This window comes from Strix aluco, chromosome 6 (genome assembly GCF_031877795.1).
Source record: "Strix aluco isolate bStrAlu1 chromosome 6, bStrAlu1.hap1, whole genome shotgun sequence".
Taxonomy (NCBI): Eukaryota; Metazoa; Chordata; class Aves; order Strigiformes; family Strigidae; genus Strix; species Strix aluco.
In genome coordinates, this window is record NC_133936.1 from 43,355,211 (window position 1) to 43,368,329 (window position 13,119).

Genomic DNA, 13,119 nt, shown 5'->3' on the forward strand with positions numbered 1-13,119 from the left:
TTAAGAGAGCCAGAAATACAGTGCATATTTGTCTCTCCTGCTCCTCTCCGTTTAAACTGCCCAAGTCTTTCTGGTGAAGAAGCATTGCCCAAAATCTGCTTGCTATTCAAGCAGTCCTGGCAGTGACAAGCATCACTTCATGAATCATCTGTTATATATTGCCTTATCAACATGGTCCACTGCAGGATAAAGTAAACCTGGCCCACTTCAGTTTTCTGCATAACAATCAAAATGCAAGTGGCATTAATTACTAGAGCGGTCTGGGGAGTTACCCCATCCAGGGACTTGGATATATGTAAGAGACAATCTATACCAAATCAAAATGCTAAGACGCATTTCCTCCCTCACCACACACAGCTTTTACTTCAATTTTTTAGAAGACTATTTACCTCTTTTACTAGGTAACAATATTGCCACATTTCTAATTACTAAAGCAGACAGTTTTAGCATTTCTGCTGTTTCTCAGCTTAAACAATTTGAGGCAAAACGACATATTTTCATGTGTTTTTTCCCCCCTACCCAGACTTCTGAGATCAGCAAGCAAGCTGAAGAGAACCAGGTTCCTTTCATTTGCTTGGACCTGGGGAACCTTGAAGCAGAGGTAAATGGAAAAAAGAAGTTATCCATCAGGGAAGTGGACTCAAAACTGAAAAGCAATTTTGAATTCAGTGAAAGACACATCCTTGAGCTTCTCTGTGGAGTAAAACGCATTTTTACAAAAGCACAAACGCAAAGGATACCAGGAGGAGTCTGATAAAACTTAAATCCAATGGCTGGACTTGTTGACTGGGCAGCAGGATTAGAAAAGATCACAGAAAAGCAACAGGATAGCTGGAAACAAGCCAAAGGTGAACTGGAGGAGCAATGAAGTAGAAGATGATACCACCAAAGAAGTCATCAAAAAAAGTCAAAAATACTTGGCAAGTATTTAATAAATGCCATTACCAGTGTCCAAGTAACATGCTCAGTTAATATTTCTCCATGGTTTGTGACAAGCTTTCCCATTTGGAACAAGTTATCAACAGAAACTATTCAGCAAATAAAGTATTCTGGTAATATTATCGTGTGTACTCAACCATAGATGCAGGTAAAAATATGGTCCCAAGCATTTGAGGTTTTATATTATACATACACACACACACACACACAATGCCAAGGAGTATTTCCTTCCAGTAAATACAAATATATACAATGCCAAGGAATGTAACACAATCACTTCTTTAACTGGAAGAGGACACCAAAGAAATGTTTTAACCCCAAGATTAAGTTGGCACAGCTGGGCAGTGAGCATTCAGGTTTTCAAGCCCTGAAGAGAGCATCACATCTGCACGCACTTACGCTCCTTAACCCAGACAAACGATGCTATCCTTGAGAAAACACGAGGAGTAGTTACTGTGACCTTACAAAGGTTCAGCATGGCATACAAGCATTACAGAAACACTTCAAGCAATCCAGAAGCGCCAAGAAAAGACGACAGTAGTCTTTCAGTGGAGCATGCACAACATTCAGCTGACCATGAACATAAATGTCCTACATGAAATTGTCAGTTTGTCCTCCTTAAGGTAAGGCTGCACAGCAAGTTTTAAGACACACTCAACATACTAACTCCTTTTAGCACAGTTATTTGATAAGCACATTTGTGAGCAAACCATTTTAAAAGCTCTTGCCTATTCTCAGCTCTGGAAGATGAAAGAAATCTGGCCTAGAATATTTGATCCTATCACATACTATGTACTTGGTGGCAAGTTTTTGTCTCAACACTTTGTTTCAAATGTGTTTGGGCACGTTCGTGTATAGAAAGCCTGTAGCTTCCTTAGATTTGAAACCTACAAATGATCCTAGAGGGCAAGTTTCAGGCATTGCACCAAGTTTCTGAATCACAGATACACCTTAAGATGCCTTTAAAAAGTCTACTCCCCAGAAAGCACGAAGCCATTTCAAAGAAAGATTAAGAGGGCAATGTAATCTAAAACCATGGACTCCTGCTCAATTTTAACCTTTATTTTTAACAAATCCTACTCTTCACCCTTGCAGTTCAACATGTGATTTAAGGTTGCAGACCGAGATCAACTCCACCTTTTCAGCAGTCTATAAACAGGCAGCTCCTGTGCTTCCACCTCTGCCCACCGCAGAAGGCAAAGAGAAAAACGAGCACTCACCATGGGAGCAGAAAGTCACCCTTTGCTCAAGCTGTTTCTTTTGAGGAGCATGCAAACCACAAGGCAGACAAACTTATCTGCTCAGGGCGAAAACAGAAAAACCTGACAGGTTGGACAGAGCTTCCTTCCAAAACTAACCGTAATCTAACACAGGTCCACAGGACCTGCAAATCTTTTCCAATCCAGATACTCCAAAGGTTCAGGAGGCAGCCTGGAGTTCAAGCCCCTGAAGATCTGGGCAAAATGCATTACTTCAAGACAACCCACTGCAATCTGCATCCACCTAAATGACTCTTAACAGCCCCTGTTACTACATAACTTCTTCCGAAGTTCATCAATCTCCAGGTGTCTGTAAACACTCCTAGCTGAAAAAAAAAAAAAAACAACACAACTCTTTTTAAGCGTATTGTTGGTTTTCCCCTTTCCGCATTAATGGGACGCTGCCTGTGAAAACATGAGCCCAGCAAATCAGAAAGTTGTGTCTTGACCAACTCAAAGATTAACATATGCAAGAAACTATTTTTTCTGTTTTACTCTTTTTGCTAGGAAGTCACCATCAAAAAGCAAGCAATAAATGACACTAACTTCCAGTAGGGAGTTCACCTGCATCGCACATCAGGACAGTGGTGTACTGGGCCTGCTATCTCCTAACCTGGGGCCGATGGACGCTCCCTGGGCTTCTTGAGAACTTCCTGGTGCTGACCACAAGTTCGGTCACTCACACCTGCCAGTTTTCTTCTGCTTTAGGATAATCTGTTGAAGATGGCACTACACGACCACAGACTGCTCAACAAACATTTCCTCCCAAGGGAATAAAAGCTTTCATGCCATACCTATGGTTTTCTTTCATGCCTCCATCCCATTAAGTAAGTGACAAATTCCTCTGGTATTCTGAGGTCATTTTCAAAATGCATTTTGTGCATTTTCTAATCTGTCCGCTTTTCTAAAGCCAAGTCCTGGAGCAAAACCAAAGAAATTACAGGATGGCAAAGTTAAATTTTAAAGATTTAAAGATTTGGGGATTTTTTTTTCCCCCCCTCAGTTCAGACAACCAAAGGCACAGCTCAATATCAGCAACGGAAAGTCATCAGATGCACATGCTAAAACACGCCATCCAAATATGAAGAAAAGCATATAAACCTGGAAAGCTGTGTCTTACACATTTCATTTTATACAGAAAATCTGCAGTCGCTAAAACTTACTCTTTCTAACTGGGTGGCATTTTACATTTCCAAATGTAATTGAGTGAACATGTTGCCATGGTTACAGTAGGATTCTGCAATAACTTTGTTGCCTTGTAATTGATGTATATTTGTATACAAGCAGCTGAGCTTTCTTAATTCAGTGCCCTCTTAACTCGTTTCAGAGAGACTGCGGAGCGACAACGGCAGCTTTTAGGCTGAAAACTCCATACAGCAGTGGTGGAAACATCATAAACGATTAAAACTCAGTGCCACGACAGACCGCATTACAAAAAAAAAAAAAAAGCCGCCTTGCCAAGAACCAGATTATTATATAAACTTCAGAGCTCCTTAGCTTTTAAAAATGTTGCTGTTAAAAAAAGTCCAATTCAGATAATTAACTCCAGGTAGCTTTTGGCAACAACCGAAAGCACTTTGACAGCAGTGAATACAGCACAAGTCCCATTTATTGACAGTACATAATACCAGTAAATCAAAATGCATTGGCAAGAAGGTTATTCACTCAACGATGAAATTCACTGTAGCACGGAGGGCCAAAATAATACTTGCTCCATCTCTTCAGTCTCAAATTAGCATTATGAAGGCAACAGAATACAGCTGTTGGAAACAAGCACGAAATAAAGCTGCCTGGATATCCCTGTTGAGAAGAAATGGAGAACACTGGAGAGCGCCTATACCCCACTCCACCACCCTGAGCTGCACGCCCCATCCCAGATTTACAAGCGATTTTCACATCCTGAATCCACCCACACCTTTACAACACAGATCCCACTTCTCAGGAACATTTTTAGACCTGTAATCCAGTCTGGAGTATCAGGCAAGCCTGTAGCACGAAATCCACTCTTATAGCCAGAAAACAAGCGTTTGCGGTGACAAGCCTAATTTATGCAAATCTTCCAAAGCAGGCTATTGACAGGCAAACAACCACCCAAAAAAAAAATAAAATCTTCCACTATCATGAAATGCCTGCACAAAACAATTACGCAAGTGTTTTGAATAAAGGGCAGGTTTACTTCCCTTTAAATGGTACGCCGCACCGAGCTATAGTGGCAAATAATTGTTATGTAAATACATTTGCTTGCTTAAGATGTCATGCCACGCCACGAACACTCAAAAGATAACATTTAAGGAGCCGAGGGATTGCACAGCATCCTTCCTGATAAATTCCTGCAGCAAAACCCACACACAACTGCTCAGCAACACCTCCCTTCGCGCTCCTCCGAACGCACTACAAGCTTTTTTTTTTGTTGTTGTTGTTGTTAATTTAGCGCTGCACAAACCAACACTTCACATTTCGGAGCAGCACACACGCACTTTATTCACCACCAGCTCTGCCCAAAATGCCTGGTTTGGAGGGGAGAAGCCGTGGTCTGTGGCTGGAGACGGAGCCCTGCCCCGGCTTGGACCTGTCATCTTCCCTTGCAGCCCGACGTTACCTCAGGACTTCCAAAAAGCGCGGTGATGCTGAGGAGAATACCCCTTGTTTTCTCTTCCGAGTTACAAAAAAAGCCATTTTTAGTGATTTTTTATTTTTCTTTTTGAGGAAGAGGTCGGTGCCCCGGGGGTCGGGGCGACCTCCGTGGCCCAGCCCGGGCGGCCGCTGCCCCGTGAGGCAGCCCCGGGCCCGCCGTGAGGCGCGTTCCGGCGGGGGGAGCCCGGCGGGGCCGCGGGCGGAGACGGCCCCGACAGAAACTTTCCCCAAGTCGCGCGTTATTCCCGGGGCGGTGGGGAAGGAGGAGGAGGAGGGGGCATGGAGGGAAGAACCGACCCCGGGCCGCGGCCCGCTCCGCGCCGCAGGGCCCCGCCGCGGGCGTCGCCCCCGCCGCAGGGCCGCCGCGCCCGCCCCGCCGCACCGGCCAGCACCCGCGACTCGCCGCCCCCGGGCCCGCGCCCTCGCCCCGGCCTGGCCGCCGCCCGCGGCACTCACCGCTGCCCGCATCGCTCCCCGCCGAGCCCCGCGCAGCACCGAGGCGGCGGCGCTGCTCGCCGGGGGGGGGGGAGGGTTGGGGGGGGGGGCGGGAGGGGGGGGGGGAGGAGCCGCGGCCGCCCGGGAGGGGAGGAGCGGGGCGGGGCCAACGACGGAGGGGGCGGGACTTGCGGCGGCGCCGGCCCCACCCGCCTCATTCACAAAAACGCGAGCGGCGGGGAGCCCCGGCGCGCTGAATGGGCGGGAGCGCTGCCCGTCACGCCTCCCCCTCCCCGGTCCGCCCACCGCGCCGCTACGCCCATGCCGAGTGATGGCGCGCGGTGGCCCCGCCCCGCCGAGCGGGCCGCCCAATCAGCACGCGGCAGGAGCCACCGAGTGGCTCAAATCCACCCGCCACGGCCGCACGGACGAATCCGATTGGTGCCGGGAACTGCCCATCACCTCCCCCTCCGGAACCCTCCGCGCTTCACGGTCGGAGCACAGCGAAAAAACAGCCGCGCGCCGCCGATCCCTTTAAGAACCTGGCGGCCGGGAGAGGCCCCCGCCGCAATTAAAAGCCGGCGGGCAGAAAAGCGCGCGGCCTTAAAGGGGCCGCGCCGCGGGCAGGCGGGCGCAGCGGCGGGGCCGGCGCGGCGCGGGGAGGCGGCGGGACGCCGCGTACTGACCTGGGCGGCGGCGGGCGAGGCGGCGAAGCCGGTGCGGCGATGGCCCCGGCGCGGACACCGCGGCGCGCGCGCCACCAACGGACTCAGCCCGTGACGGGATCCGCCATCTTGGAATTTTTAGATGGAGAGTCACGTGGTGCGACCATTTTTCTCCCCGGCCAATCAGGACGCGCGGTTTATTTATAGCCGCGGCTCCCTCTTTTCTCTCCCCCCGCGCCACTCGCCATCCCGGCGGGGGAAGGGAACCAATCAGGCTCCGCCCTGACCCCCCGCCCCGCCTCGTGGCGCGCGGCCCATCGCCTAGGCGACGGCGCGGCCCGGGGGGCTCAGGCCGGTGTCCGCCATGTCGGCCCTGGGCCCGCGGCCCCTCAGGGAGCGGCGGAGGAGCCCAGCCTGTGCCGGGCTAGGAGCACCAAGCGGGGTGTGGGTCTCGGAGGTCCCCGGGCAGGCCGTGCCCCCTCAGCCTTGGGGGCCCAGGCAGGCGGGGACCCTCACTTGCCAGCTTGAGTTCAGCATCCGACAGCCGTAGGGTGTGATGGAGCCTTTGCTTAGCACTGTCCCCTCCCATCTGGTGACCGGCACCTCGCGGCCAAGAACAAACTGCGTGTTTTTATGGACCGGCATGAAGTGAGGAGACTTCAGAGCAGTGCTGAGAGGCTGTTCCGAGAAAGTCATGCGAGCGCGGCAAACTTTTCTTGCCCCCTGTTTCTCCTTGACCCACTGCTTCCTAGTTTCCTCCACAGTTTCACCTGTATCTACTAAGAGGTGGAAATGTAACAGAGAGAAAAACTCAAATCTGGATTAATGAGGAGCAGCTGAGGGAACTGGGGGTGTTTAGTTTGGAGAAGAGGAGGCTGAGGGGAGACCTCATCGCCCTCCTCAACTCCCTGAAAGGAAGGTGCAGAGAGGGGGGATGAGTCTCTTGAACCAAGTAATGAGCAGTAAGACAAGAGGTAATGGCCTCAAGTTGCGCCAGGGAAGGTTTAGACTAGATATTAGGAAGTATTTCTTCACAGAAGGGGTTGTTGGGCATTGGAATGGGCTGCCCAGGGAGGTGGTGGATCCCCATCCCTGGAGGGGTTGAAGAGTAGGGTTGACCCAGCACTGAGGGATCTGGTGGAGTTTGGATCTGTCAGTGCTAGGTTAACGGTTGGACTAGATGATCTTCAAGGTCCTTTCCAACCTAGATGATTCTGTGATTCTGTAATTTGGCTAGGGGAAACATGAGGACAGGACTAGTAGGAAAACAAGTGTAGGAGAAGCCTTCTTTTGAAGCTAATTCACCTGTAACAAAAGTTTTGCGTTCTTCTGTCTTCTTAGGTAGTTTGACAGATCTGAAACTGGATTTTTTGGTTCTCAGGATACTAATGGAGATGGTTTAACTACAAATACCATAGAAAATGCAAGCCATGGTATATATATATAGGATTTTAATAGAATATGAAACTTTTTTTGCCAGTTTCCTGCATCCAAGATCCCACTCCTAAAGTGTTGGTTTTTATCTATCAAGTATTGTCTATAAAAGATGGCTGCTGAGTACACTGCTTTTAATAGCAAACAGCTGAATCAAGATATAAAAAATGAAAAGGGGAGAGCATAGTTCAAAATCTTTGCAAGTCTTTGCCTGAATTACCAAGAGTAAAAAACAAAAAAATTAAAAGGAACTGTTCAGCATACTTACCTCTACCCATGTTTTCCTAGCAACCATTCAACATCTAATTGATTTTTCTATTTTTTGAAGAATTACCCTATTGAACTGTCAAGTCTTCTCTAGCTGCAGTTTCTTGATTGGCCAAGCCCGTGGCTGGCGCAACTCTCATTTCGCTTGTGTTTTGTTGTTTTGCCTTTTGACTAGCACAGTGCCTGAAACTAAGAAGTGACGCTGCAAACATTCTGCATCACGGGAAGCAAAATATTTCTGCATCTGTATTAGCTGGTGTGCGAAAGCTCAGCCAGGGGATACCTGTGAGGCACGCTCTGAGATGCTTTAGATAACCATCCCAGGCTTCACTGAAGAGATCGCCAATGGCCAAGGAAAGTCTAAGTCTCAAATGCCACCACATCTGATGTTATTACATTTGCGATGGCTGTTAACCTTTTTTTTGAACGTAAGCCACCATGGTGGTCCTAGAAAGAAGGTGACCCCTTTTCTGTGCAGTTCCATTCTGTCTGAGGCGAAGGCCACCTGCACGCTGTTCCAACCTCTCCTCTCCCATCCAAGTACAACTTGCAGAGGCTTCTTGTCCTTCATGCAGGTGGAGCCCTTGGCTTGCACAGAGTTGAAGGAGTTAACGGTACCATCCCGTGGGGGCAGTGGTCTGCTTTCACACCTCTTGTAGCAGTCAGGGTCCTAGAGTGTAGTCACTATGCCCTACTAGCCCATTAAATACGTGGGGGCTTCCCACTTCACTTTCAAGGAGTTTCTTAACATCCTTGACTAAGACAATATGAAACATAACATTCCTATTTGTAGGCAGCCATCCCAGCACACTTCTGGTGGTTTTGATTAATTGGCTCTTGCTAAATTGTTTTTAAACTTCCAGATTTTCCTTAAAGAAAAATGAACTCCTGTAGTTCAGCCATCTGGATTTACATAAATTCTGGGACCTGACTGGAATTGCTAACAACTTTGTCCCTCCCTCAAAATTTACATATATGTGGTAGTACATAAACACTGCTCCTTTTTTTTTGATTTATTTTTGAGATGTTTAGCAACTACATTTCCTTTTGAAAGGGCCACCCATCTAAAAATCCTTGCCATATTGATCTGACCCCTACAGTTGCTTTTTTTCCCATGCTGTGAACAACATGCTTGGGTCTTGGCAGAGGTCAGAATTACTCTGACAGTTCCGTCAGCAATTGCATCCCATTAACTTAAGCTTTCCAGTCTTACTTTATTTTTAAGAGATTAATTTATTACTGTCAACTTACAAAAAACATTGCATTTTCATTAGTCTAAGCTTGAGCATACAGGCAGCATGGCTTGCCTTGGAGAAGGCTTGAAGTTTTGGAATATCCTCCCTCTAATATGCACCTAAGAACACCTCTGGCATGAAGAGCAGAGCTTCTGCATAAAGATGAAGCCCTCTTTGTTTCTTTTTTAGCTTATATTGGCTTGTGGGCTTGTTTGTTGTTCTTTGGTTAGTGAGGTTTTAGGTTTCCTCCTATGGTTGTTCTGCTATCTTTATTCAGGGCCAGTTTGTGTGCTCACATCGATGTATGTATGCATGTATAAATAATCTTCTAAATTATTTTTAAGTGTCAAGAGACATATGGGTATAAGTGCTTTAGGATCAAAAGTTTACTAATGCCAACTGTGTAGCTGACAAGGTAATATTTGCAAAGGCTGTGAGTTCCTCCGTGGATCTAACGATGGCTGCCCTCTCTTGCAGCTCCCCATTTCTGGTACAACTGGGAAATGGTCTGGTCACCAACGTGGGTTACAACCAACATTTTGCCTCAGTGGTCTCTGCAGCTTCTAAACGGAATGGAGCCCAGAGGTACTCTACTTTGTCTCCCCCACCCACATCCCCTGTCCCCACACCCTCAACGCTAAGGGTTGGGTGTTGTACTGCGGACTCTTGGCTACAAACTGCAGAGGCTACTTGCCTGGCCACACCAGATGCCTCCAATACTTTCTGCATCACTGAAGGAGTTTAAAAAGAGGAAACACGAGAAGAAAATTGCGCCCTAAAAGTTGCCATGGAGTGTAAGTTTTATCTTCAAAATTTGATTGATGCAGTACTAGTGCTTGTGGGTGTGAATATGTGTATCTATTAATATCCAGTCTAGGCTAACCTGTGCATAATGACAGAAAATTAAACCTTGTCATTGTTCATGTAAATTAGAGCTCAAAGATTAACAAGAAAAAGTATTCTTCCTATATGTTATATCAAATTGTATATAGTGTAGTCTGTTTTTACAGTAATTGCAGCTGAAAAGTTTACTCAGAAGCCATTTGAAGTAAAAAATAAAAATAAAAAATTTGGCAGAGCTAATTCATAAAGGCTTAAATAAAATGCAATTACAGAACTTCCCGCCTACCTCCACCTCATCTTTAGCTGAATTCTACTTCGTGTTTGTCAGGAATGGTTCCATTTTTTATGTTCTTAAGCAGGAAACAGCCATCACAACACTCCAGCTAATTTCCCTCTCTAGTCACATGGATCTGGTGAAAGTAAAATAGGGTGCCTCAGCTTTCCACTCTAATTCTGCCTCTCCCACCACCTCCATGGCCAAAAAAAAGAGTACCAAGTTAGGAAGAAAGCCAGCAGGAACTTCCTCTAGAGCCTAGCTACTGAAGACCTGCTCAAGTGCCAGTGTTACTTGCTTCTTTAGAGAGAGCCAAGCCTAGACACAAGTTCCTACCTGGCGATTGTTTTCTCTTCTTCTTCCTGATCCGTTAGTTGCCATCGTTGCTCTCCCTTGATATTTCTCTCCCGCCAGCCACCCTTCTTTGCTTTGTCTCCCACTCCCATCTGTTCTTCATCCTTCCTACAGCATACTTGTTTACTCCTTTCTGCCATCAAAAAAAAAACCCCCAACAAACCAACCAGACTTAAGATGCGGCTGTAATGAAATAGAGAATGTTAAATTTACATCACCCCACTCCCGTGTTTTCCTCTGACATACCTTTTTTTTTCCTGGTGAATTTTGCTTTGGCTGGGACTCCTTCTTTTATCTTTGTAAAAAACTCTTGCAAGGACTTCTCTTTTTTGCTATGCTGCAAAATCTGTCTTCTGTTCAGAGCAGTCCTGTCTGGCTTAATGTGAGCTCTAAAGGAGAACAAGGTGGTTCTCCTCCACTTAAGGGAGTGCCTGTTGAGGCTGAAGAAGCTTGTATTTGGCTGCAGAAGCTATTTTTCCAGCTTGTCTGCAGACCCAACACTTCATCAAGTCTTCATCACTCAAGGACAAAAGCTTAAATTCTGAAGCATTAAGAGCCAGTCTCTAAGAAACAAGTTATTGCTGTTGTCTTGGACAAACTCAAGTCTCCCACTTGAAAAAAAGCAAGTGAAGTTCAGAGTCAAGGTCACAATGTAAAATTTGCTCTCCACTCCATATTTACGCTTTTTAAAAATCCATCTTATGTACTCTCTCAAATTATACTTTTTATTTCAGTAATATCAAATACAATGCGATGTCACCGAATACAAGAATTAGTGGCAGTAGATTAGAGAGCCACACAACAAGCAGCCGCTTCCTTCCCATGCTGGAGCTTTGGTGGAGGCTTGGTGCAACACAGCTGGAAACTCACACCTGTGTGTTTGCCACAGAGATGTCAGGCAGCTTAGCTCCACCATGTTCCGGCCCTGAATTACACCTGGAAAGAGCCATCCTGTGCAGCGTGGATAGCAGGAGCAGCAGCTTTCATCTCTGGGCTGCAGTACGGAAAAGTCACATTGCCACTGTTTGAAAAGTAAGTCTAAGGAAGACATAAGTTGAAAAAGTAGGAAACTTACTAAAAAAGTTTACATATGAAGACCGCTAATGAATATACATGTGATTGTCGTGGCAGTCATTTTATCATAAGTACAATAAACTTTTTGGATAAGTTTCCTTGCTAAAACTTGAACAATTTTTGCTGGATTTTATAAATTCCATATTTATTTAGCAATAACAGCTGTGCTCTCAACTGGTATGATATAGAGAAATGTTCTGCAGCCATTACAAACCACTGTCCCAAAGTTCTTAATATGCCATCATCCCTCTTGATTAAACTGAAGAGTTAAGAGTACAAAAGAAATCTCTTTTCCCCCCTCAACTGTCTTTTCAGTTCAATCAATTTTAGTGGCACACTAGGCTTAAATATAAACAAGAAATAAATCTAAAATTAATATGGAATCTTTGTGAAGTTGAGGCTATAATAATTGTTGGATACACTTAGTTTACCAGTAATTGTTTTCTGATTCTTAATATTAAAAAAAAAAATTGTTATTTATTTCCTTGAATTTCCATCCGTGGCAGCTGCTGGGAGAAAAGTGTGTGTCTCTGTAGTGGGAACCTTAGAGGAAATATTGATTCATTTTTCTATTCTGTCTCAACCAGGGGGAAAAAAAAAAAAAGACATCCTGCATGATACAGGGTGAAAAACAATTAAAATCTAAATAAATGTAAGAAAAAAAATGACAAAAAAGCAACAAGTTACTTTTTCAATAAAAAATATATGCAGTCTGGCCCCTGGGTGTTGGTTTTAAGGGAAGATATTGACTTCCAGCTGAATGACGAGTAGAATATTTTTCTACTGAAATATTGATAGTAGATTACACTAAACCACAAACTATCTCCATAAAGCCCATCATTTCTAATCCTAATGGTGTTTTCTTTCTCTTGGATGACTACTACATTCATGATATGATGGCTTTATTCTATCTGGGGGAAAAACTTTTTACCATACAGCTAAATTAACTTGTCAAAAGACTTCAAACTTCGGAAGCTTTTACAGCTCAATTCAAAGCTATTATTCAAGATTGAATGAGAAGGCTGTGGACTGTAAAAGCTGGCAAAAAATAAATTTCAGAGGCATTCACAAGTTGAATGGAATACTTACTTTTTGTTCAGGTTGTGTGTGTTTCATTGAGCTGTCTCAGAATAGCCGTATTTTGCCTATAACCCCCTTGCTCTGCAGTGAAAGGCAGAATGCTTCTGTCTGCTGCTCTTGAAGCTGTGACCCAGTGCATGCTCTTTCACACACACTGGGTTATATTTAGTTTGTGCCAACCTAAATAAGTGTCAACCAGCTCTCCAAAAATGTGGGGAGCACAAAAGAGAACGACTAGCCGCTAAATTGAGGCAGAGCAAGAACACAATTAAACTTATTTTTATCCTTTTCTTTTAAAATAAGATCATAGACTATCTTACAGGCAGTTACGGCTTTCTCATGCAAATAAAAATGCCTGGCTTCAGGAGCAGCAACTGCCTTTAAGAAGCAACTTTCAGATTTTACAGACAAGTAGCAGCTGGCAGAGCTTGTACTTGGAGCCTTTCCTTTCGCAGATCCAATCTACTTTGGATCAAAGCTCGAATAAAAAGCCAAGCCAACAATTACAGCCCCCGGAAGGGAACCCAGGTCTCTTAGATCCAGGACTCTATGGGAGAGTGTGTAAATAGATTCACAGGCAAAGGATGTGGCAGAATGGGATCTGTAATGGCCAGCATGGCGAGCGG

The 13,119-nt window shown here is 45.6% G+C and overlaps 1 protein-coding gene and 1 long non-coding RNA gene across 3 annotated transcripts in view; both read right to left on the reverse strand.

The window, feature by feature from the left end:
- Window positions 1–6,058, reverse strand: part of HDAC4 (histone deacetylase 4) — a 270,626-nt gene extending 264,568 nt beyond the window's left edge. Inside the window, exon 1 of one of the 2 annotated variants that reach the window (XM_074829852.1) lies at window positions 5,954–6,058. The gene's annotated coding sequence lies outside the window, so the exon portion shown is untranslated. Of the gene's footprint in view, window positions 1–5,288; window positions 5,352–5,953 lie in introns of those variants that run through there. The other variant, XM_074829853.1, reaches the window with a different exon arrangement.
- A 4,992-nt stretch (window positions 6,059–11,050) lies between these two features.
- Window positions 11,051–12,640, reverse strand: LOC141925000 (uncharacterized). The gene is made up of 2 exons (XR_012623723.1): window positions 12,503–12,640; window positions 11,051–11,377 (listed from the first exon to the last, which is right to left on the reverse strand). It is a non-coding gene; the product is annotated as an uncharacterized LOC141925000 (long non-coding RNA).
- Between the last annotated feature and the right edge of the window lie 479 nt (window positions 12,641–13,119).